This window comes from Vicugna pacos, chromosome 17 (assembly GCF_048564905.1).
Source record: "Vicugna pacos chromosome 17, VicPac4, whole genome shotgun sequence".
In the NCBI taxonomy this organism is placed as follows: Eukaryota; Metazoa; Chordata; class Mammalia; order Artiodactyla; family Camelidae; genus Vicugna; species Vicugna pacos.
The window spans coordinates 33,007,273-33,013,272 of NC_133003.1; the positions used below are offsets into that span (position 1 = coordinate 33,007,273).

The 6,000-nt window shown below is 44.0% G+C and overlaps 1 long non-coding RNA gene across 1 annotated transcript in view; it reads right to left on the bottom strand.

The window, feature by feature from the left end:
- Positions 1-5,087, bottom strand: part of LOC140686593 (uncharacterized) — a 28,855-nt gene extending 23,768 nt beyond the window's left edge. Inside the window, exon 1 of the long non-coding RNA XR_012060427.1 lies at positions 4,909-5,087. This is a non-coding gene — a long non-coding RNA (uncharacterized lncRNA). The remainder of the gene's footprint in view (positions 1-4,908) is intronic.
- Between the last annotated feature and the right edge of the window lie 913 nt (positions 5,088-6,000).

Consider the following 6,000-nt stretch of genomic DNA (forward strand, 5'->3'; position numbering starts at 1 on the left):
GGCAGGTGTCGCTGTGCCTGTCACTGCAGCCTTCCTGATTAAAACAAACCCCGGGTACATTGTAAAACAGCTACAACACATCATTCTGGATGCTCAGCAGTAGCCTGAGAGACAGATCTCATTTTGCTTGCTTTTTCTCTGCGCTAGTCCCACCCTCCGCCCCCACCCCGTCTGCATAAACAGGTGACCCCCCCCCATCTGCCTAGGTGATTCTGAAGGAGGCGTTCACAAAGCAGCTAATAATGACAACAGTTAACCTTGTTTGATTACTTGCAAACGACGAATGTTTCACATGACTCGACCCATGTCATCCTCACCCCAGCTCCACCAAGTAGGTGCCATCCACACGCCCACTGTACGTAAGAGGAAACAAGACTCCAAGAGGGTGAGTGAGGAGCTTGTGATGACTCAGCTGGTGGGCAACAGAGCTCAGAGGCAGCCTGGCTCCAGGAACCGGGTTTCTGATGCTGTATTTACATGTTTGCTGACCTCAAACCCACATGCTACCCCTTAGTACTGTCTCAGTGTGACTGTCAAGAGTCATGAGCACCAGCAGACATTTAGTGAGGGTCAGAAGCACGCACAGCGTTATCCTGGGTGCCCGGGGTGCCTGACTAGGAGAAAAATGAGCCCTTCTCTGAGGGAATTCAACGAAAATGGAACGGTCACAAAGGTCTTCTGCTGAGAACCAGCTGGTAGACAACAGTTGCTCTTGAAGATAAGAGAGAAGGACCACAGGCTTTGGGATGGCTGGAAAAGTGTGTGTTTTGGGGGGCAGGGGAAGGGGGGGCTCAATTAACCTGCACCTTAAAGGAAAGAGAGGGGTCAGAAAATGGAGAGCTGGGGTGAGGGCATGGAGGTGAGGCGAGGAGAGGCAAGGGGGGAAGGTGGCACCTGGCATGTTAATAGCTGGGCTACAGGGACCCTTTTTTGATTTGGGTGAAGGGTAAGGTCAAAATTGAAGAGGCTGGATGCAAGATGATAGAGGGACAACGCTAAGGAATCGAGTGCACTGCAGAAGACATGTAAGGAGCAAGGAGGAGGGGAGGATGCCAAGGAAGTGAGGGTGGGTGGGAGGGAGGAGCAAGAGATGGGAGGGTCCAGGAGAGAAGACCACAGGGTTCACTAGATGAAGGCTACAGAAGGTGGGGAAGGGCTGGAGGGACACAGCCCCTTAGTCCCAGCTCTCTCTTTGTTCTCTGATCTCTGAGAACGGAGTCCCATAAAAGACAGAGGAGGAGCTGTGGTTAGAATCATTGCCATTAGAGGAAACGGCACAGGTACAATAATGAAGCTTTTGCTCCTTTACCCTATTCTACGTCCTATTAGAGGCATTTTCAAAGCTGGCATATATAGCGGGGTTTTGATGACTTGGATCACTAACAGTGTGTGCTAGTGTTAGATTTGTCAGTAGAGCTTCTGCTCCAAGCAATTTTCTTTTAATTTTTTTTAATGTTTTATTACATAAATGAAAAGCTATTGAAGAAAACAGAAGGAATAGGTATTAAAAAGGAATACACTAAATGACATGCAGTCCTACCAGCTAGAAATAATGATAGTTAATTTTTTTGTACTAGCTAACCTTCCAGACATTACATATGTTTACACACACGTGTGTATAATACTAATATTTTAAGAGTATTTATATATGTGCTTATGCATGTAAGTATACTCATGTTGTATACAGTTCAATCATCAGCCTACTATTACTGTATTTCTATGTCAACAATTTTATATATACACATGTACAAAATGTTTCTGGCTTAACAGTTATATGAATGTACCATGAAGTGTTTGTATATTATACTGGCCTTCTGTTTTTAAGTTTTATAAGCAATGCAGCAATAAATATTTTTGCACATATTTCTGAATACTTGTCTGACTATTCAGGTAATTCTCACAAATAGATGGAAAATGTGGCTTCCCAGACTTTCTTCCTCTGCTGTTTTCAGAACTGTCTCTTCATTTCTACACATTTGTCCACCATAATTTTCTCTTTGGCCAGTTTTTTTCTGCAGAGTCTCACATGAAAAGTGACTACACACGTCCCCCACGAGGAAGAATTCCAAATGATTTCTGTAGCTACTTCGCCCTCAAGGAGGGAAGGATAGCTCCCCATCCCTCAGATGTGGGCTGTGCACAGTGACTCCCCTCCAAAGAGCACAGTGTGGAGAAGGGGGGAACAGAGCAACTCGAGAGTGGGGACACCCGAGCAACTGCCCCAGTCAGGGGATCAGGGTTTGACACCAGCAGTTATCAACATGTCAACAGCATGTCCCCTTCCTAAGAGGTGACGAAATGGCACTTTACCTCCGTGGTCTTCTTTCCCAGTAACCCACAACCCCAGACTGATGATGAGAAAAACATCAGAAAAATTCCACTTGTCAGCTGTCCTCCAACATACCTGGCCAGACTCTTCTAAACTGTCTAGGTCATAAGAAACAAGGAAAGTCTGAGAAACTCTCACAGCCAAGGGACCTAAGGAGACGTGGCAACTAAATGTGACGCGACACAAATGAACCTATTTACAAAACAGAATTCGATTCACAGACGTAAAAAACAAACTCACAGTTACTAAAGGGGAAAGTGGGGGCGAGGGATAAATTGGGAACCTGGGATTAACAGATACACACTATTACACATAAAACAGATAAACAACAAGGACCTACTGTACAGCACAGGGAACTATATTCGACAGCTTGCAATAACCTATAACGGAAAAGAATCTGAAAAAGAATATATATATGTGTATGTATGTATAAATGAATCACTTTGCTGTCACCTGGAACACTCTAAAACAACTATACTTCAAAAGGAAAAATACACAAATGTAAAAAAATAAATATAATGTGGTATCCTGGGGCATCAGGCAAAAACTAAGGCAATTTAAATAAAGTATGGACTTGAGTACATTTTAATAATAGTGTATCGACACCGGTTCATTCAGTGTCACAAAGGTACCACACTGCTGTAAGATGTTAGTAACATGGCAACCTGACATCTGCAATAACGGGACCTTCTCTACAATCTGCTCAATTTACCTGTAAATACAAAGCTGTCCCAGAAAATAGTCTATTAAAAACACGCCTAAGAGCACCCTACACGTGGTTAGAGACCACTGTTCCTTCCTCAGAGCGGTCGGAAGGTCCAAATACACAGGTGTGGATGGAACCAATCTGGGCCACGCTCGGTAAGGCCTTGTCAGGGGTGGCGGGGGCACCGTGGACAGCCTGCTGCGTGCAGTCCGGGCCCCGGAGGGAGAGCTCAGTGCAGAGAAAGCCATCTTTCTTCTTCGTTACCTCACTTCAGCCATTATCTTTTTCTGGGTCCAGACTTCTTTAAAGTTAAAGGTGTACGTTTAACTTCCAAGATACCAGAAAAAAAAAAAAAGCAAACAAACTGGAGAAACACTCCCCACCGTGACCACCCCCACCACCATCAACCACCGCTTACTCTGATTTCAAAACAAGCAGATCCACGAGCCAGCCATCCTCCTCCTCACAACTCTTTCTGAAATTCCAACCCTGCCTGAATATGTGTATCCATCCTAAAAACTCCACACTCTTTCTTTCCCCCCACTTACACCAACAATGAAAAGATGGATTTTTCAAAGCACCACCAGGACCATCTCAATAATGACCAAAAAATGACTGAAACGCTTTCTCCACAAGGATTTCATTTGCTCTCGGACAAGCTGAAGGCTTTAGGGAGCGGGAAGTCCACCTGCATTCTGCACGAGAAAACCCTGGAGAACGTGGCTGTGGAGGGTCAACATTTATTCACACTCTCCAGGAAGAGCAAACCAGAGGAATAACGCTACTACGATTACCAGTCCACACCCTGTAAAACAAATTCATAACTTAAAAGTTTCGTATTTGCTGGTGACTCAGCTTTGAAAAATATGGGTTACTTGGTCTACTAAAAACAGCTAACATTTACTGAATACTTCCTATGTGCCAGGCTGATTGCAACACTATATACTTCTTAACTCAATTAATCATCACCCTGCTCGGGGAGGCGGTTCTTATTATGGTTTCCATCTTTCAGACAATAAAACTGAGATGCAGAGATGTTAAGTAACTTAGAGTCACACAGCAGGGAGAATTCACATCATGACAGTTTGATTCCAGAATTCGTACTCTTAACCTCTATGTTACAAAATACACATATAGCCTTACATATATACACACGTACAGACACCGACATACATACAACCATATATGTGCACGGGTTTGCGTGAATACACATAAACACACATCTTTGCTATAAAACGTTCTGAAATTAATACCGCTAAATTTTTCTTGATAACAGGTCCTGTTTCACCGAAAGGTCAAAATAGGAAGTCATTAACTTCTTAAAGGTTCATAACAACATCTCGGGGTGAGACTGGCACAGCAAAAGTAACGGTTTGGTACCTAAAGATGAATTCTTCAGTTTCCAGTTTTCAAACCAGTTTTAGCAGGCAGAAGCCTTTGAAGATGATTTGAACGTTATGCAGAAGGAAGAGGATGTCCCTTAGGGACAACTAGTAGCAGAGATACAATATTTAAGTACAACTGGAAAACTCGAAGTCCCTATGGGATTGGAGGGAGATGAATTTCTCTAATGAATGCTATTTCCAATTCTCCTAAGAAAAGTAGTAAAGGCCAGATTGATTTTCTTCTGGAGTGACTGAGCAGACATTTCTTAAACCTCACGCACAGGTAGCTGACCTCTGACTTGGTATTTTGAGTATGTAGGTCACAGGCATGTCATTTTCATGAGGGAGTAACACGAATAACCCAATTTGGATTCTCCTGGCATTTTGAAGCTTGTTTTTTTTTTTCCCAACTATTTTTTAATGATACATAATTTCAAATAACTTTAAGGTATAGCAGAATCGTTTAGTTCTTTTTGAACAAACATTACCTAACTGGGGAAAGGTCCCATTCATAGCAGCCCAAAGAGCCTTAGAAGGGAAGACTTTTTCAGCATCACGGACCGCGGCAAAAGCCGGAGCGCTGTGGTCCTAGGAGAAGGCTGACTGAAACTGCGACACGAGGAAGATCAGAAGCAGTTCAACATAAGCAGAAACCCACGAGGCTATCTGAGCGTCGTATGTTGTAATGGTCCACGTGGTGGCTGAAATGCTCCCCACAGGCATGTCTCACCAAACTGCAGGTTTTCCCTAAGTGATTAGGAATACTGCTTCTGTTCCCGTTACCATGGTGACACCAGGACTCATTAAAAGGGAGTGCTCTAAAGCATCATGTGTTCTATGTCTGGGTTTTCTTCTGTGTGTGTAAATTTGGTGTGATGCACAAACCCACAGATGCCCACACGCAGGCACTCACAAGCCAGGTGCACTTACTGATTCTTCTGTTGGGCAGGAATTTGATTCCAGGACTGATTGACTTTGAATCTGCCTTCTTACAAGTGGGTCATCAGTTGGAGGTAGAAAGATTTACTGTTACACAGGAATTTTCTTTGTAACTACAGGCCTCCCTGAGGCAAAGTTCTCACCTCTCAAGACCAGTGGTGAAATATAGAGTGGAGAGAGGCGCCAGGTGAACTGTAAATATGAAAACTGTCTTTATTTTCTTTTTGTTATCCGGGGAAAGAGGGGAAGTCCATTGGAACTTTCTTAGGCATGTCAGGGGCAGCCTTCGTTGTGTGTGTAGCTGTTGTGAATTCATAAAAGGAGATGCTGTGAAGAGGTCCAACAAATTTATCCCCTCTTATTTTCTGTTTTGGTTAGAGGTGTCACCTGGTTGCCCAAGCTGAAATCCGCAGTTATCCTGGCCCTTGCCCTCTCTTCTGTCCTCAGCATCATCAGCCACCCAAATGCTCAGATAATCCTCAGTTGTCCTCGCCTTCTAGCCTTATCTTGCCCGCAACATTCACTCTGTCCCCAAACCCAGTGCACTTCCTTCTCCCAGACACTCAAATCCAACCTCTTCTCTCCATCCCACAGTCACAGCATTAATTTGAGCCCTCATCATCTTTACTCGGACCACTGCA